We start from the raw sequence: 11,638 nt of genomic DNA on the forward strand, positions 1-11,638 counted from the left end.
GTGTCAATTGCGAGCCGTGTCGATACGTCGTTTAACGTAATCGCTCGACACATCGCGCGAAGGCAACAGCTGTGAAATGTAGATGTTCGGTCATTGCTATGATAACTAAGGGCGTCCCGGGCGTATGAATGTGCGTGTGCGCGTGGGCGCGCGCGCGCGCATGAGTGTGTGTGCGTATGCGTACGTGCGTGCTTGCGTGCGGGTGTGCGAGTGTGGAATCGGCTTAAATTTAATTCCTAGCCAAGAGTATGAAATTTAATTAGGATGTAAGGCAAGGTGCAGACTGTGTGAAAATTTTCCCCCTCCCCTCTCGGTTGCTCACGTTGCGTTAGCAACGCGGCGGTTAATGTTGCGTTACCGAAGCCTCACGTGATTGCGCCGCCCGGTGTGATGTGTGATCTCGCAATGCCGCGGGAGAGCCGCGTTAATTAGTTCCCGAAGCAGCGCGAGGCGCTTTCGCGAGCCGCGGAACGTTTCATCTCGCGATACGACGGAGATTTGTTTCAAGTTCGCGCGAGAGCGAGTAATAGCGTAATCGCGTAATCCAGCCCGCCTTGCCCGGTCAACGATGGAGCGCGGTGGAGTGCTGCGAAGATTCCCCTGTGATCCGACGATAGCGGCGGCTATCGTGCGCGATTATATATTTTCACGAGCGCGGACGATTATAAATCCTCGCACGCGCGCTCGTCCCGTCTCGTCCCGTCTCGTCTCGTCTCGTCTCGTCTTGTCCACTCTTTTATAAATTCGCGCGCGCGCGCTCGCTGGCAAAATGATGAAGAATACCGCGGACACCCAACGATTTCCCGGGGGGCCGATACGTGCGCTCACCTCGGCGAATTCGACATCTTTCGCGTTTCGGCGCTCGTCACCGCGTGCGTCACGGGGAGCGCCGGCCGAAACGCTGCGCGACGGTGGCGGTGCAAGAGGATCGATGTTCCGTCGCGATCGAGGATCGCTGTCGCGCGAAAGTACGTGGAGGTGAGCTCTTCCTCTTTCTCCCGCTCCCTTCTCCTCTCTCTCTCTCTCTCTCTCTCTCTCTCTCTCTCTCTCTCTCTCTCTCTCTCTCTCTCTCTCTCTCTCTCTCTCTCTTGCTCGTATGCAGCGGACGTAACGGTGTGTGCGTCGGCCTACTCTCGGCCAAGTTCTGCTTCTCTCCTCCGTTCCGCCTCTCGCCCCTCGTCGTACCCTTTCTTTCGCACATCCATGACGTCATTGCTCCTATCCCTACCTCGGAGTCACCCGGTCATACTTCGACCCACGGCGATCTATCTCCGTCTTGCTCACCCTCTCTCGTCCTCTTTGCCCGTCGCTTTCTCCCTCACCCTTGCTGCCTCCTCTCTCGCTCTCCCTCTCTCCTCTCCTTTTCTCCCTTTCTCCCTCTCTCTCTCTCTCTCTCTCTCTCTCTCTTCGTCTCGTTGCTCTCGTTCTCGCCCTCTCTGTCGCAGAAAGAATCGCGAATCTGGCAAGGGTCGATACACCCCTGTTCCTACTGGCGCGATCCTGCCATCTCGACCGCCCCTGCGCGGTTCAGCCGCGCACACATGGATTGGTGCGCATACGTACGCAAAGATTGCGAGAGAGCGCGAGAGGGTGAGAGAGGGTGAGAGAGGGTAGAGGACGAAGAGGAAGAGGGAGGGAGAGGGAGTGAAAGAGAGAGAGAAAGCATGAGGAGCTAGGACAAGGAGGAGAATGGGAGAAAGAAGGAGAGAAGACGAGTACGAAGGGGTGGACGAGGAACGAAAGAAAGGAGAGAGAGAGAGAGAGAGAGAGAGAGAGAGAGAGAGAGAGAGAGAGAGAGAGAGAGAGAGAGAGAGAGAGAATAACGTTCCGACAATGAAGAAAAAAAATAGGAAAGCACGTTGGGAAAAGCGAGAAGGACGAGACACGTGCGCACGCCCGGGAGAGAGAGAGAGAGAGAGAGAGAGAGAGAGGGCTAGAGATAAGTGCACAGTGTGTACATATAGGGAAACTTTGAAGCGAGGTGGCGAACGGATAGCAAAGGGTGGTCTACCGTACGACGGAGTAGCGAGAGCGTACACCGGAGAGAAAGTAAGACAAATAAATAGCGTTAGTGCGCTCACGTACTTGAAGATCCGTAGGGACGATGAGAGGAAGAGAAAGAGAAAGAGAGTGAGAAGGAGGAGAAGAGAAAGATGAAGCGCGGAGCAGTTACAGAGCGCGAGTAAGGGTTAAGGATTAAGGGCGGAGAGAACGAAGGGAGAGCAGAGTGGATAAGAACGTAACGATCGACACAGATGAAAGGGGGGGAGGGACGGAAAGGAAAGAAGAGGACGAGTGAGAAGAAGAGAAGGAAAGATAAAGAGATAGTGAGACAGGGAGAGAGAGAAAGGGGGAGGGGCAAGAGAGGGATGAGTAGTGCGAGAACGTATTTATAGCCCCGGCGAGCTTGCACGCTCGAAAATTCGACAAGGACGAGGTCTAAGGAGAAAAACGAGGCGTTTTGAACGAAGTTGAGGCGCGGATAATGCGAGACGAGCGAGTTAGGAAGCGGAGCGATTTATGGACGGAATATTAAAATGAGCGAGCGAGAGAGGAAACTGGGAGAGAAATAAATATCCGTAATACGCTCCTCTCTCTCTCTCTCTCTCTCTCTCTCTCGTTTATCGAAGTGTGCTCGCGTAAGCGAGCGAAAATCGGGATCGGTCTGAACGCAAGAGAACCGACATAAGGGGAAATCGTTTCGGGCGAGAACGAGGGACCAAGGCGACGGCGAACTGAGAGCGACAAAGAAAGAGAAAGAGGATAGAACCGTGCTCTCGATCGGGGAGACAAAGGGGAGAACGCGAGTCCGTATCAACGAAAGTGGGACAAATAAATAGCATTAGCGTGATCGCGTGAGCGCGAGTAAGTTGGATGGAGGAGGAAGCAATCAGGATTAGGAAGTAATCCGTGCGGGGCGAAAAGATGAAGAGCGCCGGAGCGGAGAACTCGCGTTGTAATTGACGCGAGTAAACGGACGCTAAAACGCCGCATAAACTACGATCGGCAATCGCAATAGCGGCGGTAGTTGCGATAGTAAAGGCAGAACGGAGAGAGAGAGAGAGAGAGAGAGAGAGAGAGAGAGAGAGAGAGAGAGGGAGAGAGAGAGAGAGACGATGAAACCTCGACTCGACAATCTTTTGCTCTTTCCCTCTCGGTTGGCAAATGGAAAGAGCGAAACCGCCGGGAGATTATAACGTCGTGACTGGCACGGAAATGACGGTGAAAGAGAGAAAGTGAGTCGCATTAAGGGAGAGTAATGTCGCCACGACGACGACGATCGCTGTCGGAGTGAATAGTGAGTCCTTAAGATGAGTCCAAAGCGGAGCGTACTTCCCCTCGGCTGTTATCCGAGCGAACCGGGGGATCTTGACTTCGAAATTCCGATAGAAGTTTTTCAGCGCCGCCCCGCTGGTGCGGCCAAGTGTCCCGGGGGCGCCAGATGCTCTTTCGGCGATTTCTCGCCGGAAGGCGACCGAGGGAGATGTTTGACTTTAAAATCGGATCAGACGACAAGAGACGACGAGATCTCTGTTCCGTTCGATCGGCTTGCGCGCTCCCTCGCCGCTGCGTTAAGAGTGACGACGCGACGCGACGTGACGTAGGGAATGACGAATAGGCTGAGGAGGCGGCGACAGCAGGCGACTACCCGTTGTTGGGAAAAGGCGAAACTCCCGGGCGAGCGATGAAGTAACGAGAGATCGCGGGAGCGGAAGAAACGTCTCGTTTCTCGCGTCTCGCTCTCGTCCCGTTGCTTCGCGCCGCCGTCAGTCTGCGTGCGAATACGCGCGCTACGCACACAGACTCGCGCCCCGCGCCGTGACGTCACAAGGGCGGAGTCCTGGTTAACGGCACCCTCCGCTCGGCCTGCATCGCTCCGAGGCCGCCGGCGAAAGGCGAAAGGGTGTGCAACATGTGGGACGACCGTCGGGGCGCATCGTCGCGTCGCGTCGCGTCGCGTCGCGTCGCGTCGCACCGTCCCGAAAACTGACGTACTTGGCGAACATGCACTTCCCGCCGACCCTCTCGCCGTCGTAGCTCGGGGGCTGCTGTAGGCGATGTAGCTGGCGTCATCAAGAATGAAAAAGTGGGCCACGCGCGCCGTTGCCGACCCCGACGAGGGGGAGAGAGATGCGCGTCGCTCGCGCGTGCCGCAGCGACCTCTTCTCTTCTTATTCCCCGTTATTGTTGCTTAACGGCGAATAGCCCAACGTTCTCACAGCCGTGAGAGGGAAGGGGGGCGGGAGAGAGAGAGAGAGAGAGAGCGAGCCCCGGCGAGTACGTCCTAATCCCGCCGCCTCGGTAGTCACGACACTTAAATCGCGAGAATCAGGGTTAATGGCTAGAGCACCTTGAATGTGCGCGCGAGCGAGCGGCCTGTCGCGTTTTATGAAGTCATTAAGAGGTTATTACGCGCGGGGTGGCGTTTTCTATTCTCCCCTCTCTCTCTCTCTCTCTCTCTCTCTCTCTCTGTCTTTCTGGGCGCACGATCGCGAAATATCACCTCGATACCGTACTTTGTTACCGCGGCTGAATTTCCAACGACCTACCCTCTCCTCATCCTCCAGCGATCGGGATAAAATCTTTCGGAAAATCTTCCAGCGACGAGAGCGACTATCATGTCCCTCCGAACGCTCGCTGTCTCTTTCTATCCCTCCCGTCTCACCGGCTCTTTCTCTCCTTGTCTCGTCTGGATCGTAACTCTAATCAAGATATCGAAATATTTCCCGACTCCAAGGATCGTCGCTTGATACGAACCGGCGTGGCCGCGGCCTCGGCGGAACGGAGTCGCTCCTGCGTGAGCGTCGAGACCACTCGCCCTCGGGGCGGGGGCGGGGGCGGGGGAGGGGTGCGTGGTGCGCACGGCAACGTTTGTGCCGCAAATGCACTCGGCCGATTTCTCACCGCGACCGAGAAGGACGACGTTTTCCGTCTAATGGCGCTTGCTCGGCTGACTGCGTTCGACAGCGAAGCACAGCCGGCCACTCCGTCGGCGCATCTATCGAAATAGCGCCGCCATTTTCTACCATTCATCCAAGCGCAACACGCGCAGGATGAAGGGCGCGTAACGCGAGACGGAACATTAAACGCACCAGGTATACACACATGTGTACGTGTGAACCAGCGCATCGAGGAGAGCGTGAGAGAGAGAGAGAGAGAGAGAGAGAGAGAGAGAGAGAGTGTGTGTGTGAGAGAGAGAGAGAGAGAGAGAGAGTGTGTGTGTGTGAGAGAGAGAGAGAGAGAGAGGGGAGAGAGAGAGAGAGAGAGAGAGAGAGAGGGAGAGAGAGAGAGAGAGAGAGAGAGGAGAGAGAGAGAGAGAGAGAGAGAGAGCGTGAGAGAGAGAGAGGGGGGGGAGGGGGTCGCAGGACGGAAACCGTGGTAGGAATTCCGCTTAGCAGGATGTTCGGAATTCTTAGACGGACGGCGACTTACGTGTACGTCACGGGGAAGCGCGCACTCGCTTCACTCGGCTACGTGCACATGTACACGTACACACACGTGTCACGCGTGGAGAGCGAGAGAGCGTGATCTGTGTGATCGCTCTGCAGGGAGCAGCGGAAAGCGAGAGAGCGAGCGAGAAAGAGAGATACGTCGGGAAATCCTCGGTGCACCTTGCTCAGTGGCGGAACCTCCGGCGGAAGATCGATCGCGATCATACTCGCGAAGGCATCGTCGTCGTCGTCGTCGTCGTCGTCGTCGTCGACGACGTCGTGCTCGACGACGCGATCCGAGCGCAATTGCGGAAGTAAATTCCACGGTAGACGGAAACGGATGATTTGTTTCGAGCGCGTGTCGGAAGCTGCGCGACACAGGGATGCAGTAATGGATACAAGCGGAATAGGCGGCCGAGTTGGATGAGCGATCGACGGCAGCGACGGGGTAGGGGGGGGGAGATTGTATTACGACGGTACCTGCCCAACTTTGTTATCGGTATGATTCGCGCGCAATCCCTTCTTTTATCGGGCCACCTCACTTTTTGACATCGGCGAAGGGGATCCCCCTCCATCCCCAGCGACGTTGAAGATTTTGACGTCAAAGCGAAGTTGCCCGCGGTACCATATTTTATTTTATGCGACTCCGGCTCGGGGAGATTTTGCCCTTCGCGGATAATAGATGTTTTAGCCGAGCGATATCCGAGGCAACGGGTTCGAGGTAACGACAGATCGTGCGCAGTTTCTCTCTCTCTCTCTCTCTCTCTCTCTCTCTCTCTCTCTCTCTCTCTCTCTCTCTCTCTCTCCTTCTCTTTCTCTCTGTCAGGCAGTCATGCACTTGGAATATGAATTTTGCCGCGTCGTGTTATCGCGCCCGGAAAATTTGCCTAACGCTGAGCGTATAAATGAGCGAGTCCCACCGCGTCGATTTTCCGCGGGGAGAGTGAGAGAGACAGCGAAGAGCGAAAGAGGAATATAAAACAGTGCGTCCATTCGCTCATTACACCTCTATACTCGCCGGCGTTAAAAGCTGCGATATCCATATTAATGCCCGTTTGTCCGGATAGGAAGGTTTTTAGCGTGCAGTTAGGATGAAACGCCGGAGCGAAACTTCAGCGACGACGGACAGTGGGGCGGGGATAAGCGGGGGGAGCGGCACTTACAAACACGGCCGAGTTATTGACCGACGGCATAAATGCACTTTCACCTTAGCCTCTTCGCCTCTCGCAGTAATTTCGCTGAAAAGAATAATGGAATTGTATCCCTTTAGATGCCGCTCTCTCTCTCTCTCTCTCTCTCTCTCTCTCTCTCTCTCTCTCTCTCTCTCTCTCTCTCTCTCTCTCTCTCCCTCTCCCTCCCTCCCTCCCTCCCTCCCTCCCTCTCTCTCTCTCTCTCTCTCTCTCTCTCTCTCTCTCTCTCTCTCTCTCTCTCTCTCTCTCTCTCTGCCTCTTTCTCTCTTTCTTCTTCCTTCTCTTTCTCGCGCGCGCGCCGACGCTCCTTATTTTATCCCGTTCAAGTTGAGCAACTCTTATCGACCTTGCGGGCGAAACTATTTTCGCCGATACGTGAAATAACCGCTTCCCCCCGCACTCCCGTCACCGTGCCGCCTGTCCAACCCTTTCGTCCGTGTGCTTCGCGATATCATTCGCTATTAGACTTCAATCCGACGCCGTCGTCATTGTCTGCCTTTTTAATATGTTATACCACGACGTAATCGCGCGCGTGTATCGCGCTTCATGATCCCAAAGCCGGCGCAAAGCCGGCGGCGGGAGGCCGCATAATCGAATCGCCGTGCACGAGCGCATATCACTTCATTACATCTTCAATGTTACCGCAATATTGATCGCTATCCACATTACCCGACACACTCGTTGTTCCGTTGCGTTTCAAGCAACGAATTCAGGTCAAATGATCCGTGCGTAATGCAAACACCGCACGACGCTTGAAATATCAGCGGCCCAACGGCCGGCGGCGGCGGTGGCGGCGGCGGCGGAAGCTGAATTTTCCGTTCCTAGTATTTCTGCGACAGGCTTAATTGAGATCGCACAGCTGCACATGCGGCCGGTGAGAGCCGCGCGCTGTTTGCGCATTATCGACGGCGCAATCGATGACGAGCGTACGCGTTCGCGCGAAAGAGCTCTCTCTCTCTCTCTCTTGTACGGCCTTGAAATTTACACACCAATTAAAAATTACCATGCAGAAACGTCGCTCGCCAGGATTCGCGATGTGTTTTTTTGCCCCTCTTCCCTTTTCTCTCTTTCTCTTGCATACAATATCGCGTGTGCGCGCGTTGGTCGAATAAATATCAAATATCTTGTTATGAAAATAAATACCAGTTATTTGTTTCTGCTTCTTTTCTCACGCGAGCAGCGCGCGAGCGAGCGAGCGAGCGGTCGGCGCAAATTCCCGCGAATTAATATTCGAAAAATGCGCTCGTTATCCGGGCGGTCCGAAGTGTTCGTGTGCGGGAAATGTATGTGCGCGCGCGCGGTAGGTGGAAATGAATCGAGGTTAATCTTGGCGATAATTACACTTTCATGAATGCATACCGGCTGTATGTAGGTAAACGTACGCGAATGCAGTTATCGCATAACTTATTGTACGTCACTTGCACTTAATGAAAATTGCATGAGGCAGCCCGATTCTAATTTTATCCCGCGGCGCATCCGGGCGCGCATCGGTATTTGCGTTCCCGATATTCCCGGCAACATCTGCGAGTAATAACCGCCAACGGAGTCTATAAATTCTTCGGATTTGAGCGCGGACGGCTATCGGCGTGAGGCGCGGCGGAGCATCGATTGATATTCGCGAGATGTTTTCGCGCAGACTCGTCCTCGCGATGGCCCATTAAAGACCGTCCCGACGACGTCCCGCCCGCGCCGCCGTTGCGGCTGCGGCGGATCGCCAGACGCGATCGGACGACAATGTTAATTCTCCTTAACTACCCCTCCTCCTCCCTCACCCTCCCTTATGGCTCTATCTCGCTCTGTCGCTCCTTGCCCCGCCGGGGTATCGTTCCGCTCGGAGCGTGTCCCATGAGCCGTCGATGAAAAATCGCTCCTAACGGCGGGGTGGTTTTTACGTCGCCACTGGTGGATTTCTCCCGCAACCACCCTTCTCTCGCGGCTGAAAGCTCCTTCAGGCATGCTCAAGCATCTATCTTATCGATCCTCGACTATCAGCGTCAGCTTCAGCGGCGCTTCGGAGTTCGGGATACGTCGACATCGCGCGCCGCTTGATCGGTAGACACGTACGAGTCGACGACGACGACTCGCCGTGGCTGAGAAAGAGAAGGAGAAGGAGAGCGGAGGAGATGAAAGAGGGTGGCGGTGGCGGCGGTAGAGAGAAAGAGGACGCTTCCCAATCGGCGTTTCGCAGCGAATTCGATTTTGGAATTCGGCGACGTCACAAGAGTCGCCGCGCGCGGTCCGCATCTCGACGTTAAAGACCGGCGTGACTGACTGAAGGGCATAAGAGAGCGAGAGGGGGAGGACTAGTTCGTAACTAGTTTCTCCCTGGCTCGACCGTGGTTGCGTGTTCTCAAGCGGGAACAATGTCGATACACGTACACGCCTTTCACCGATAGCCCCGCGCCGCGTCGGCGACGAGAACGAGCAGGACGGCGAGCGGGCCGAAGCAAGGGGAAGGTTGGCGCGCGCGCGGGCTTGCATGTCGGCCGGCAGAGTTATACGATGATATCCCAAACTTACCCCGGAGGCGAACTTTCGGCAAAGAGGCGGACACAGAAAGACCACCGAGGCTGTGGCGCGCGGCCACTCTTGCCGAGTCAACGTTGACGCGGCAGAATGCGGAGGACGGGAACACGGCACTTTCCTCGCGCCCCCTGCGTATGTGTGTGTGTGTGTGTGTATGTGTGCGCGCGCGCGTGTATCCGGTTAAATACCGATCGAGCCTCTCGATCGGGACTGCCGGCACGGATAGGCGACACCGCGAAGTCGGCGCAAAGTGCGTAAATTAATTGCTCATCCCCCCGCCAGCGGCAGTGGCGATTACAGTTATTTGTCGCGAATTGCAAAGAACAGATGGGTCAACCGCAATTCTTTAGCCCGCCGCGCGGGACTTCGCTCGGAGCGCCGCCGATGCTCGTCGAAAACTTGAGCGCGCCCTGCGCTCGTACGTCGCGATCCGCTCGCTTTCGACGCGGTTAATCGCATCATTTACGGCTACGGGGAGAGCGGAGGGAAAAGCCGGAGGGAAAGTTTCACTTCTTCTGGATCCGCGTATCCGCGGGGCGGTGTCGCGCAGCGGCGCGACTCGTTATCCGGCTTGTTGATCGAAATCGAGGGAGCGGTGGCTGCGGCGGCGGTGCGGGAACTTTGTTAATTCCGAGGATGTTTTAATTAATCCATTGGCAGGTTGCCCTTGCGCCGCATTAAGCCCCGAGAAATATGCCAGAGTGTAGATGCGCGTCATCGGATATCCCGATGACACGACGTGATTTATTATCGGCGAGGACAGCTCGGGGAATTAAAAGAAATATAGCGACGGCTATTTTAAGGAGTGCGCGCTGGCGGTGGCGGCAACGTCGTCGTCGCGGGACCGTCTTTCGAATTTTTTACGAGCTCTGGATATACGGCGCGGTAATTCAAGATAAGAGCAGATACTTTTTTACTACACACACACACATACATGTACGAGCGGGCGCGCAAGGAATTTGTATGTGTTTATGGTGTGTGCACGTAAGTTTAGGACGCGATAGAGTCCTTTAATACCAAAGCCGGATATTTGATCCCTCGCGAATATCGACGAGAGATCATAAAATATATGAAAAAATATTTCCAGCGTCGAGACTTTTACGACATCAGCAACCTTCCGCGCACGCGCGCGTTTACGTATTTACGTTTCACGCAGCAGCCGAGTGCGTTCGACAAGAAGGATACAGGTAAATAAATGAATAAATTGCCAAGTATTCGCACGATCGATCGCGGCTTGGCGAAACACACTGGCGAACCCTTCAACATTCGGGCGGCCGTCATTATTCCGAGAACGGGACGTAACTTACTCCTGCAAAAGGTTGGAAAAGCGAGAAAGAGAGTATCTTGGACAGACTGAAAAATTCGATCAAAGATTCCTCGGTCGGTAGAAAGACGTCATCGAGTTCTTTTCAATAGTAGTTTTCGACGGCAATCTTTTCATCGACTGTCCATTTTCAATAGGAAGAAGCCCTCCTCCCCTCGCAGGCGGTCGCGAACAAAGCAACTTATGTTGAGGAAGAATGCAGAAGAAAATGCAATATTTATTTCATAAAATAATACCGTCCTCTTCTCTCTCTCTCTCTCTCTCTCTCTCTCTCTCTCTCTCTCTCTCTCTCTCTCTCTCTCTCTGTTTCTCTCCTCGGACGGAATTGGATTACACAGAAGAGGAGATCGAACTTCTCCTCTCGGATGAGCTACCGAGATTACGCGGCGAGTATGTGGTTGCCATAAAAAGAAAAAGGGGGAAAAAGTGTAAGGGGAAAAACAAGGAGATCGAGAAACAAGAAACGAAACGCAAAACAATGGGAGGAAAATGGGCTTGCAGTATTCCGTGGGGCGTATTGAAACGTGATTTTCGCGATGGATAATCCGCGGAACACGAGTCCGCGGTTTAAAACGAGAAAACGCGCGAGTCCACGAGTTTGTAACTTTATAAATCTCGCGATAAAAGCTCGCGTGTCTATTTTTTTTCGCTCGCCGCTATCTCGCCGTGTTATCGGCCGAAATGAAGCGCGCGCGCGCGCTCGCAACTTGACACGTTCGCGGACATTATTCACGCTTACGCGAGGTGTTATATATTTTACCTTTTGGGCGCGCTCGCGCACGGATACGCGGGACCGCGTTATTCCCGCTCGGTGCGTCGCGTTAAGGTGCGTATGCACTGAGCGACCGAACAACGATCAGTGAATTCGGCAGATGTGCACAGCAAATACGAACCGAATATTCATCAGCGTCCGATTCGCTTTCGATCCGGTTCGCTCGTGAAGAGATGTATCAAAACACGCACGCACACTTCGATGTTCCTTCGCTGCTCGCTCGCTCAGTGTACACGTGCCTTTACGTTCGCGAGAGAGAATTGCCCTCGACGGTACGGAGCAGCAGTACCGAGTTTCGGTAAAATGACGCGAGAGACGCGCGCGAATCGACGATTAATGAGCGTTGATGCGAGAGTCGTCCGTTCCTTCATCATCGAGACAGATATGATTTCGC

The sequence above is a fragment of the Harpegnathos saltator genome, unplaced genomic scaffold, assembly GCF_003227715.2.
Source record: "Harpegnathos saltator strain DR-91 unplaced genomic scaffold, Hsal_v8.6 scaffold168, whole genome shotgun sequence".
Taxonomy (NCBI): domain Eukaryota; kingdom Metazoa; phylum Arthropoda; class Insecta; order Hymenoptera; family Formicidae; genus Harpegnathos; species Harpegnathos saltator.